The following is a 13,557-nucleotide window of genomic DNA, read 5'->3' as shown; positions in this document are numbered from 1 at the left end:
CTTTAGAAAGTCACGAGATATCCCAACCTAAAGTTGCTTCGCCAACTATCCTGCAGGATGTTCTGACTCGGGTTCCGTAAAAATAAATGTCTTGTGAGTAACCAATGTAGGCCTACTCACGGGAGTCAGGTACATCTTGCATATCAAAATTGCATCTAAAAACTGTCCGTAACAGACTTGATAATTCAATACTATATTATAAGGTGACCAGATTTTCTAAATTAAAACCGGGGACATTTTGAGTTCTCATTCATAACACTCCGTTCGATGTCTCACTATGGGATGCGCCTCATCGCGGCAATAGAGTCTGGCTGCAGACCGCAGCAAGGAGGCGGATCGTATAGGGGCGTTTCCTAAAGGGTTATGAACCCCGCCCCCACGTATTTCTTAAAGGGATATGACGCTCTCTGTTTCTAATTTATTTTAATGCTTTGAATGAATCATAAACGAACTTTGAAAAATAATAATTATAATTAATTTGCATAAAGAATGAAGAGTACACAACCCACAGAGAAGACAAATTCATAAATTGTAGGCATATCATTTTTTCACTGTTTGTGCAGTGGTAGTAATTATTATTCAAATCAATCAACTACGTTTTATGGAAGATATTGCTGTATATCATTTAACAACATGAGTAGAGGTTTCTGTACACCTAAAATACTGAAGTTTAAGTTACTGTCCTGATGTGTGTCATTCATGTTCATGTTGTGTCTGGTGGTAAGATTAATAAAAAAAATATATATATATAGTACATACAAAGAGGAAAGTCTTTATTAAACAAACATTTTATTCTTGGAAGGTGCCTCCAGCATCATAGAAACAGTCAATGCTGCAGAATCCTGCCAGCTCATCTTCCGAGTACATCCCAGAGAGTTGTCCTCTGCGTCCATGTCCCCTGTAGCCTTCCGAGTTTTCGAATGAGCTTTGATATTTATATTTTAATTGGATTGCTTATTAGTTTATGCAGCTCAAGGGGTCACATAATTTGTATAATATAACTAGTGTTTTTGCTTATCGATATTAGGAAGTTTTTATTATGTTACATTCTTTAACCTGTCTTTAATAGTGTTAGGTGAGCTATTAAGCATGTGTTAGATGACCAGTGACTCTTCTCTAATCATATTACTTTACCACATTTCTGATGATGCCATAACTAATGTTACATAATTATAGAAGACACATCCGAAGTGTTATTTTTACATATTGATTAGCAGCCGACATTTACTGAAAGGATGCGTCCGTCTCTCGTCTGGTTCATTACAACTAGTAGTTACAAACTGTTACAGTTACAACCTTAATCAGTACCGCACATCTTATTACTCAATTCAACCAACCAAGCTAGCCATGTTGTCTATCCGAATCCATACCATATTATTTGATTAAGTTACAGTATGTAGGGCAGGCCTACTTATATTTCCAAGATAATACAACAGTACACAACAGTACACTAGCATCATGCTAAGTGCTGGTTAGCATCACAGCATATACGCTAACCTTAGGTCAATTAGATGATCAGCTTTGGTAACACAAATCAGTATTGTTACCGAGCCTGATAATCTATTGACCTATCTAAGCTTAACGTTATTACAACAGTAGAGTAGGCCTGGTTGCAAACGGGACTATAGGCCAACGTGTTTATACCATCATGCTAAGTTAGCATTTAATACCACAAACATTTTTACCACATACAACTATTATTTACTTTATTAACGCTTAACGAGGTTGGACAGTCGATGTTGTACTTTGATAACGAGACAATTGTGTGTTAAGAAAAATGACATTACAATAAATATAAACATGCATCTCTGGAAAATACTATTACCGCTGTTTCAACTTGTTGTTCGGCCATCGTGAAAGAACGAATGAATTATTCTGCGAGGATTTATAAAAGCAGCTGGAATCCCTTAAATTGCATTACTGCCACCTACAGTATGTATTTCTGCTGAGTGTCATTATTCTATTGGATAAAAAAAGTTAGGAAACGCCCCTATACGATCCGCCCCATACGATCCGCCTCCTTGCTGCGGTCTGCAGCCAGACCCATCTCGCAGCCAGACCCATCTCCATCGCGGAGCAAACAGAAGCATCAATCTCATTACGCCAATCCTGATTGGCTGGTGATCTTGACGTCAGCATCAGGGAATCCACCCCCTATAAGTAGCTTGCGCTACGTCGCATGCGTCATTCAAACACCTCTTCTCGCTTCAGAGCACATCTCGATGGTAGCTGGGCTAGCTTAACAGTCCACAGACTGAACCCAAAGCTAACTTTCGGTCAACGGGCGCTCGCCGGCTACTCTTCTGCTTCGCAAGAAGACTGTTAATGCTAACACACCAGTTAGTATTACAATCGACCTCGCCGTTTCTTTCCTCGGAAATTAAGGTAAAGTTTTGATTTTTCAAGCGAGCAACAGAGGCTAGCTTGCTTTCCCTCACTACCGACACCACGGTAGCGAGGCTACGTACCTGTTACGAGCGGGTCCTCTCCACGCCACGCGGCGAACACGATGGACGCCTCTCTCCCTCACACCAGAGGAGTCAGGGACTCGGAGGCTCGGCTCTGCGGCTGCGGGTTGAAAATATCAGGCACAGACTCACACCAGGTCTGCTCGTCCTGCCTCGGGCTGGAACACGCCCAGGAGGCTATTGACAACCCCGGCTCGTGCCGGCATTGTGCCCGCTTCACCGTAAAGAGCCTCCGCCGACGGTTAGCACGCCAAGCTAGCTTGTCGGGACAGGACCCCCTCATGTCCGCTGATTTGCCGGCTGGCAATCAAGACGCGGGGGCGTCCGCCGCAGAGATTGAGTCCAGCGCCGTGTCAGGCTGGGACCCGGTGGCGGCAAGAGACGCAAGAACGGAGCCCCACGCTTTACCAAGCTGGGGCTACCGGCTGGACCTCACCATGGTTTCGCCCGCTGAGGATGTCCTGGAATTGGATTATATGGAGGACGAAGAGGGTGCCTCTGAGTTCCTCCTGTCTGATTCGGATGAGCAAGAAGACGATATCTACGTGTCATCGGCTCAGGCTGCAAAGCTGGGAGCGATGGCTGCTCTCCCGGGCGATAGCTCATTTATGAGACTTCAGGTCTTTTTGAAACTGTACATCAGATTATCCAGATTCTCTCTGAGTGATTAGATGGGATGTCCTGCTATCACCCTGAAGTGAAATAAGTCTTTGATACTGGATTGTTTTTGTTTTATTCTTATCTAAAAACAGAGGGATAATAGCCCATATATGAGATTTCAAAAGTATTTTATTTTGAAATTCTACATCAGATTGTCCTGATTTTCTTTGATTGACTAGATGGGGTCTCCTGCTATCACCCTGAAGTGAAATAAGTATTTTATTAACTTCGAGTGACTCTTTGATTATGGACGGTTTCCATTAAATTAAAATATAGATGGACAATAGATCTAATTTGAGATTTTAAACAGCATACATTTTAAATTGTGCTTCAGAAAGTACTGTTATTTTAGGAGTGTTGTGAGATGGTGTCAACATCAATTGAAATTAGTCACCCAGTGGAAATGTCAGATATGTCTTCATAACTGTATACTTACATTTTACATTCACTCAGTAATAATGTGGTAGTTATACGTAGTTTGTTTTACATTATTATTGATCACATTATATAGTACATATTTCTTAATTTAAGCTCCAGTAGCCTATATATGAATATGTTTGGTGTGTTTTTTAGCTATATTTGTTATTGACCGAGTAAACGCTTTTATTTTGAAGGCAGTTTTTACAGGCCTCTACCGTAATGCATAGGATATTCGCGCACCGCAATACAACGTGCGGGCTGGCTTGACTGTGTTTTCCTAACTAGATAGGACACGGCTGGCTTGAGCGAACGAGTTGATAGCCAGCGTTGTAGGACAGTTTAGCGAGAGCGGCTTTGTTTTGGATTAAGTCAACCGGATAACTCAAAACATATCCGGGATAGGTTGAACTAGATTCGTAGTATACCCCCCAGGTTAGCCGCACAGCATAAGTTACCATGGAGATCTAGCCCGCTAAAAAGATAACCAGCGTCGTAGGACCGGAAAGCCGGAGTTTTCCCTGAAGTTAGCCGGCTAAGCGAAAATCCGGCTTCGTAGTACAGGGGGATATACTACGAATCTAGTTCAATATCCTGGATATGTTTTGAGTTATCCGGTTGACTTAATCCAAAACAAAGCCGCTCTCGCTAAACTGTTCTACAACGCTGGCTATCAACTTGTTCGCTCAAGCCAGCCGTGTCCTATCTAGTTAGGTGCGCGTTCACATAAAAGGGGTGGTATCTGGAGCATTCGACCAATCACAAACATGGAGAAGTGTACTGACAGCGCAGCGTCATACTTCCTGAATGAAAATCAACTATAATATTAGTCAAATATGAAGAAGTTAAACTTTAAACATCCATGACTTAAACACTTTATCCAGGATAAAAGCCACATAGCTGCACCTGCAAGGTGAATACAGCTGGTAAAATAAAAAGTGTTTGAATGCGTACATTAACAGGTTTATGATATCACTGCCCCGTCCAAGACACGAGTGGATCTGACTTTAATTACATTTGTCTCGAGTGTTTCGTCAACTTAATGTGTTGCTTAAAATAATACTTCTGCACACACAGTAGGCTATGTGACACTGAGTGTTGTACGGCCAGATACGGCTCAGCTGACTCATGCCCCGGCCACACGAGGACGAAAACGGTCGTTTGCGTTTAGTGTCATATAGACCGTTAGGCCACACGAGGACGACCGAATACGGCACTAAACGACTGCGTAAACGATAACGAGAGAGGGAGGAAAAAGAGAGGCTCCGTGTATTTTATTATTATAATATATAGATTCGTTATTCATTTGTTTTAAAGCTCAATAAATAACAAAGAAGACCTTTGACCGGCACTTTTATAATTTTGTCGGAAGATTTAAACTTTAATACACGTTGACTGGCGAAAAACTCTGCCCGGTTCCCTCGGCCCCCACCGCGGAGAATAAACAGAAGGTCAACCATGACAACCATGCTTCTTCGCTGCTTTTGTGGAGGAAGTTACAGCGCCACGTACAGGCTCCTGCATATGTACTGCAGCTTCTCCAGCGGTTGGAGCTAAACGGAGCTGTCTCGTGTGGACAGACACTATCCGGATGACTATTGCGTGTGGACGGAAGCTTTTTTGCGTTTGCGTTAATCCTATGCGTTTAGCCGTCTTCGTCCTCGTGTGGCCGGGGCATCAGATAAGCTATCTGACCTAGGATTTTCCCCAAACATCTGCCAATGGATTAAGGACTTCCTAACTAACCGCCCCCAGACAGTGAGAGGCCCTCACCTCTCCTCCACCTTCACACTCAGCACCGGTTCACCACAAGGCTGTGTGCTGAGCCCCATGCTCTACTCCCTGTACACCTATGACTGTGCCCCCACTCAGGCCAATCACACAGGCTGCATGGGGCCCCGCCTTGCGCAGGGGGCCCCGCCCAGAGGGCCTCAGCTGCTGTGCACAGTTCTCCGCGCACCCCCCGCGAGAGTGAGAGGTGACAAGAGGAGCACATCTGTAACCCGACACCGTTGCAATGAATCGACATCTGACCAATCACGGCTTTGATACGGCCACTAGTGCAGGTGAAGAGATGTCGGTGAAAAGACAGTTTCAGTCCTGCGCAAAAAACAAAACATGAAGAAACTAGCGCATCACTCGAAGGTGGGTTATTGTATGAGTCAAATGTACAACTTGTGAATGTTGTATAAGTCAAATTGCCATATTAAAACATCAGCTGCAATTCACGACATATGCGAATGGAGATGCAGTTATTTCCAGCATTCTTTATTTACCATTCATTCAAGTATGTGATGCCTTTTATCTGCTAATGTACAGGAGGAAGCGTGATAAACTGTCTGTCTAGTTGGCTTACATAACAGTTAAAGTTTACAGCCTAAAACACATGGAGCATTTGTTCCCCTTTTATTCATTTGTATGTCAATTTGCACATTTCATGGTGATGCTCAGCCTCTCCCCTTAACTCCTAACAGTCATCATCATGTCAACCACAACACAGAGAAATACTGAGAGAAATGTGTGTGTAGTTGTTGATAGATTGCTGACAGAGGGAACTACATTTGAATACAGATTTAAGAAATATCAGTTTTTGAGCATGTCATAAGCATGTTTTGTCTTGACTATATTACAACTATATTATAATAAAATAATATAGTATTTATACTATTGAATTGATTATGATTATTAGTAGAAGTAGTTTATTTGCATTAATTATATGTTAATCTTTTTGAGGCTAGTATTTGGCAGGAAATGCAAAATTCACCTGTAAACCCATACTGAACGACATACATGCACATTTACCATTTACCTCACTGTATACAAAAGTAACCGTTGATAATAATAATAAACAGGAATTATATTTGCAAAGTAGCCTACTTTGTTTCCAAAAACATTTTTTTCACTCCTGTCGGTTGGGGGGGGGGGGCCTCATCTCACAATGTCGCTTGGGGCCCCAAGTTGGCCAGGGGCGGCCCTGCCCCCACTCACCCCACCAACACCATCGTCAAGTTCGCGGACGACACAACCGTGGTTGGACTGATCACAAGAGGAGATGAGTCAGCCTACAGGGATGAAATCCAGAGACTGGCGGTGTGGTGTTCAGATAATAACCTTGTTCTGAACTCCATAAAAACAAAATAACTAGGGCCGGGACTCGATTAAAAAAATTAATCTAATTAATTAGAGGCTTTGTAATTAATTAATCGAAATTAATCGCATTTTTAATCGCATATACATATTTGACCTAAGAACAGTGAGAAGCAATTTTTTTTCACATGGATTTTAGTATACCATTAGGCGCATTCACACCGCAGTACTTTTCCCACAAAGGTTCATGAGAACTTAGTTCATGAGAACTCTTTGAACCTGGGGGTGGATTAGGCAAATGAAGCCGCTGACGTCACTTCTTCTTCTTCTGCTTTGGCAGGCCGCAAACCACTTCACGGCGTATACTGCCGCCCAAAGTCCCCGGCCGGAAGTCCCCGGAGTTGGGGAAGGCTTCAGTAGAAGCTGCTGGGAGTCCCAGCAGCTTCTACTGAAGCCTTCCGAGTAAATCGCCAGAACGCCGACACCTCCTCATCTCCACCGCTCCCATGTTTTATTTTGTGTTGCCATAAGTTAGTCTCTCTGCGTTTCTGCGCTGGGCTAATGCTAATAATGCTAATGCTAATGCGAGGATAATAAAATGGCGGCTTCACAAAACTTTTTGGGAGTTTTACGGGGCGTGGTTTGCAATCCGCCCAGCCAATCAGAAATATAGCTCTTTTCTCACAAGAGAGCCGTACGAAAGTCCCTGCTCTCTAGCAGCTCTCTGCTCTCTAGCAGGGACTTTCGTGGGGGTAAAAAGGTTCTCATGAACTAATTTTAGTACCGGCTCTTTTTGGTGTGAACGCGATAAAAGAGGCTAACGTCCACGCTAGCTTCCACGCTAGCTGCTATATGTTTTGCATTGAGGTGATACTTGAGGCTTGATGTGCTGCGGTGATATGCGAATTCCTTTTTGCATAATTTGCACACAACCGTGCTCTTATCGACGCTTCCATCCGTCCGTTTTTTAAAACAACATTTCCCACTGTTGTTCACTGTGGTTTGTTGTTGTCTGAAGTCATGAACGTTAGTTGGTGCTCCAGTATAATCGGTACGCCTGAAACTCATCCAGTGAGAAACGTTCCGCGGTGCAAAAATAAGTGCGATTAAAATGCGTTAATTTTTTTAACGCGTTAATTTTTGTGTAATTAATTAATCTTAATTAACGCGTTAAAGTCCCGGCCCTAAAAATAACTCATTATAGACTTCAGGAAAAACAGCACAACACCAGATCCACTGTACATCAACGGCAACTGTGTGGAAAGGGTTCCCGCCTTCAGGTTCCTCGGCACACACATTGCTGAAAATCTATCCTGGTCTATCAACACCACAACATCTGTGAAAAAGGCCCAGCAGCGACTCCACTTCCTGAGGATCCTCAGGAAAAAAAACCTGGAGGAGAAGCTTCTAGTGTCTTTCTACCGCTGCTCCATAGAGAGTGTGCTGGCATATTGCCTAACCACGTGGTGTGCCAGCTGCTCAGAAAAGGACAGGAAAGCCCTTCAGAGGGTCATCAACACAGCCCAGAAGGTCATCGGCTGCTCACTACCTTCTCTGGAGGAACTCTTCAGCCAACGTTGCCTCAACAGAGCAGGCAAAAATAATTGCAGACTCTTCACACCCTGGACACTTCCTGTTTGCTCTTCTGCCCTCCGGTAGACGCTACAGGTCAATTCAATCAAGGACAAACCGACTGAAAAACAGTTTTTACCCCAGAGCCATACGAGAACTGAACACCGTCAAACGCTGAACTGAACACCGTCAAACGCTGAACTGAACAGTTACAACTTCCAACTGCACTACTTTTTAATAGTTGTATTAACTTATTAACTGATCGACATCAGAGATGCAAAATATCATCCCTGTGTTTTTTATATTGTAAACTGTATTTAAATAATGTGCGGGCATGTATGCATGTTGGTATGGATGTGTGAGCATATGTTTAATGTGTATGTTTATATAGATATATATTTATTCGTTTTATGTGGAAATGCACTGCGAGGATTACTTTTTTAAATTTCGTTGTACCTGGTGCGATGACAATAAAGGAATTATATTCTATAAGGAAATGTATACATTATGTGATATGAATGCTAATGGGACACATCGACGTCTGCACTCACAGTGCCACGGACTGTAGGCAACGTAATGTTACTTTGATCCGGTTACTTATGTTGTGGCAGATATTTAATTAAGCTTTCTTAACATAATAGTATAATAGTTATAATAGTCGGATTGCTCTGAAGATGGGAGGGGATGTTCTATTCATTTTTCACGTTCACAGTTCACACAGTCGGTGATTTTGGCCGGCCGTCTTTCCTGCAACGGCAGTTTAAACTGTATTTCCTCCGCACACTGAGCTCTGATTGGTCAGCAGGCGTGGTGCTTTCGCTGAGTTGATCTCCTATCTTGGAACCTATCCTGCATCGGAGCACAGACTAGGTTCCAGGATAAGTCACCATGGAGATCTAGCCCGCTAAAAAGTGAACCAGCTTCATAGTACCGGAAATCCCAGAATTTATCTTGCTAAACGAAAATCCTGCTTCGTAGTATACCCCCCTGGCCTCTGGTTTCTCCATTCTTACCTACCCTACCTTTAACATAGTCCAGTAACAATAATATTCATAATTAATAATAGGCCTATATATATATATATATACAAAAAAACGGTGTGATTAATTTAAATAATATTTAACACAAACATATTTTCTAAAAGAAATGCTTAAATGGCTCTTACAAGATGTGTAGGTAAAAGCCAAAGACAAGACGAAACATATTAGAAGGTGAAGCCTCCTTACCAGTGGTCACTGTAAGTAGGCTACATTTACTCAGTGTTGGTGTAAGTGTAAGCTTGAGTACATATTCGAGGAATTCGTTTTTCATGTATTGCTACTAAACTTTACTCCTAATTTGTCTGACTGCTTTGTTAGTTAGCCTACTCATATCCCTGCTGAATAGAGACACAATTTTGGAGATTTTCGGATTTTAACTGTAAAAATAATTATGGCTGACAGCTTCGAAGATCTTCATCCCTTCATTTTTTTTGTATTGACTCTACCTCCGCAGATCAGAGTCATGTTTCCTGAAAAAGGAAGTGAACAAGGGGACATCTATTTAAGAAACTTAACTTTACCCCTTGAAGGAATTACTCTTGGAAATGCCACTGAAATGGAGAACCAGACCATCTGTGCCATCCACGATTACCTCAACCACCACCTGCCGCCAATAGTCAAGGATCTCTCCATGGACCCGAACAGCATCCTCAAAGGAACTACAACCTTTCTCACTCAGTTCACAGCAGCTGTTAACAAATCAAGAGAAGGGGAAGATGTGCTAAAACACTGCCACAGAAATATCACAACTTCAGACCATTTCAGTATGAAAAGACTCGGCCTCAGTATCATTTACTACACCAGACGATGGTTTGAGGAGTACACAGAATCAACCACCTGTCTGGGCTTGCCAGATTGAGAAAAATGTATCAAACACTCCTCAACAGTTATTGATTCATCTTATTATTTGTTGGTATGCTATTTAAGGTTTTCTATGTTTATTTATTGATATTTGCCAGTATTTAATTTATTTATATTGAATGATGTCTTCCACCTTGTCTATTTTTGTATTAATAAGTTGCCAATAATAAAATATTTAAATCATACGATTTTTCTTTTTTTTGTGTGAGTGATTTAACTCCTAGGAGACAATTTAATGTTATTTATCATCATCCCATAATCTATTACAATGCACCTCTGTTTTGAAATATACACACACACACACACACACACACACACCTCAGGTATAAAATGCAGTGTCCTTGTTTGAATGGTGGCTGCCTATGATATCAGAGACAGCACACAACCATTTGACATGGGCTCGTAACCCTATGTGCGTGTCACAGTTAGCCTGCACCTATTTTCCACCTCTGAGATGGTTTTTGGGATTGGTTGGTAGTTAATCAAATCAAATCACATTTTATTTATATAGCACTTTTCATACCCAAAGGTAACTCAAAGTGCTTCAACATAGACAATTTACAAATAAAATCAAAACCCCTTCCCAAGTAATAATCAGAGTAACACATAGCTTTGTGTATACATATATATATACACACACATAGTAAAAAATAAATACAATAAGAATAAAGTGATAATAAAACAAGGAATTAAATCAGATTAATAAGAATACAATTCAGTTAAAAGCAAAATTATAAAGGTGGGTCTTGAGTTTGCTCTTAAAAATATGTTCGCTCTCTGTTGCTCTCAGGTCCTCTGGGAGGCTGTTCCACAGTCGTGGGCCGTACTAATAGAAAGACGCCTCACTGTGGGTCTTTGTTTTCACTTTTGGTATATGATTTAAAGGCCAGTACCAGAAGACCTGAGGGTTCTAGAGGGCTAATAGGTTTAACTATTGGACTGAACTATGGACTTTTCATTGAAAAATAAATAATCTGGTTTACTGGAACAGATGTGAAAAGTACTTGGCTATTGCAGTGATAAAAGTTTTACATTCTCACGAGGATGGAAAATGTTTCGATATGTCCTTATCTATGAGTAAAGGTGTTGCAATATGTGTATGGTGTACTGTAATTTATGTACTGACCATAACTGTATTGTTTAATACCTGGCATTTTGCGATTAGTGTTATTGATAGCGCCAGCACCTATTATATAATATTTTTTTTAAATATTAATGAATTAAAAGTTTAATTAATTAAAAGTTTAATGTCTTCACGATCCTCCAATGCCCTACACACAGATGAGTCCTCTTCTTCTAAGTTACCGATGAATTTGAAAAATAGCATTATACATTTTTTTATCACATTTTCTATTGAAACTATAATAATAGTGTTATGAGTTATTATGGTCACGATAATTATGTTGAATCACATCAGTTTTGAGTCTGGTACTGACAGCCTTCACTATAAGGTCCAAAGACTGTTGTGGATATTTTAAACTCGTCAATGCTGTAAAGATGTACAATGAGAGTAATGAATAATAAACTGGTGAAAGCAAGCAGCGTTGTCTTGTTGGTTATTTATTTGAAGCTTCAAAGGCACAGGTCTCACAGAGTATAGGATAGTCTGCAGAAGTGTGCGCAATAGTCACAGAATAGCAAAGCTTATATACAAGATAGGGCGGGCAGACAAAGTTTTATGTGTAGCTGTCGAAAGTATAACGGTTATCAGCATATGGAAGTTCAAACTTAGTGTGAAGAGGAGTATCAGCATAAAAGTTCAAACTTAGTGTGAAGAGGAGTATCAGCATAGTCTGCCAAATCAGCCCTTTGGCCTTGAAGTGCTTGAGATTAATGACCCTCTTTAGAGTATGCAGAGTAAACAGCACATATGAAGAAATTGTATAGTAGTGTTAGACAATGCTTTTATAAGCATTTGGTTTTAGCATATAAGGTAACATAAGAAATGTCCACTACAAGACACACACACACACACACACACACACACACACACGACTTATTCTGTGTCAGCATACTGGAAATACGCAGTGGGAAATGTAAACATGTTGATCATTATCTAAGGATCCCCAATAAAAGGGATCATCAATAGATAGATGAATCACAGAAAGTCTCACATCAGCCTACTGACTAAAGCCTCCTCTTGTCATGGATTGTCGCGCTGGTAAGCATCTTGAAGTCCTTCTGTTTCTTTTCTGAAACCTGGCAGTCCTACATCTTCAACTTCTGCAGGCAAAATTGAAAAATACTTGAAACGTAGTAGCCTAGTGACAGAAGATATCCTTTTCTCTGTTTATGTGCATAACATATGTGTGTTTTAAAAAATCTTCTTTATCTCCACTATGTGATCTTTTATGTCCCAGCAGCTGTTATCATCTTCCTGTGCCTGATTATTGCACAAGCAGCATGCAGACCAAGAGACTTGGTTATGAACAGAACCATCAAGTGTATGCAGACTGACATACGGAAAACTCTGACCGACCTCGTAAGTGTAATTAAATCTAGACTACTTTATTATTTATTCATTAAAACTGCCCATATGGAGATGTGCATGCATTTATATTTATAATCAGAGGGAACTATTGTACTTTTTACTGCACTAGATTTATTTAATAACTTGAGATATTTATGAGATTTGGATTTTAAAATGTTTTTCCCAAATTGGGGTCAATAAAGTACTATCTTATCTTACACAATAATAATGAATTCAAAACATAATCAACGTATAATTGATCATGTATTATAAGTAAGATACAACTTTATTTATCCTTTAGGGAAATTAACATTTGTTTAAATGCTAGCCAGCTGTAGCAGTGTGGTGTTTTACCCTTTAGTCCTATACGTTTTATAATTATTTAACAGCATTGGTAGGCTACTTATTAAAATCCATAAAAATAACTTTAATAGCCAAAAATCAGTATTTTGGCGGCAAAATCCGCACACAGCTTTGACACTTCACATGCAGGGTCAAAAAGATCTCATTATACTGAAAGTGGTGCAGTTCAAGCATCACTGGTCAGTCCAACTTATCCCGGGTATTGGCATTTTAAACAGTGTATTGATATTACTTGCTGATATGGCCACATACTGACCAAGTGTGTCTCCTGCAGGCTCCAGTGCTTCCCAAGACCCCCTGCCACTCTATGAACATCACATGGCTGGTGGAGTTGGAACAACCCCTAACCGCTCACCGCCTCTCCCTTCTTCGCTGCTACATGCTGAACATATCCGCGATGGCCCCAGATCTGTCGAGGGACCTGGGTATGATCAGCCAGCAAACAAAGGTCATGGAGGATCTGATGAGTAAATCCGTACCCCAAAGGAACTGCAGCCTGCCTGCCATGGAGATATTGGAGGCCTCTCGGAATGTTAAATGTCTGCTGGAGCGTCTAGACGAGCAGCTTAGCAAAGTAATATTAACTGTGTAGTGTAAATGTAACTATTTTAAGGATCTT

The sequence above is a fragment of the Gymnodraco acuticeps genome, unplaced genomic scaffold (assembly GCF_902827175.1).
Source record: "Gymnodraco acuticeps unplaced genomic scaffold, fGymAcu1.1, whole genome shotgun sequence".
Taxonomy (NCBI): domain Eukaryota; kingdom Metazoa; phylum Chordata; class Actinopteri; order Perciformes; family Bathydraconidae; genus Gymnodraco; species Gymnodraco acuticeps.
Note: the sequence above shows the minus strand (reverse complement) of the source record.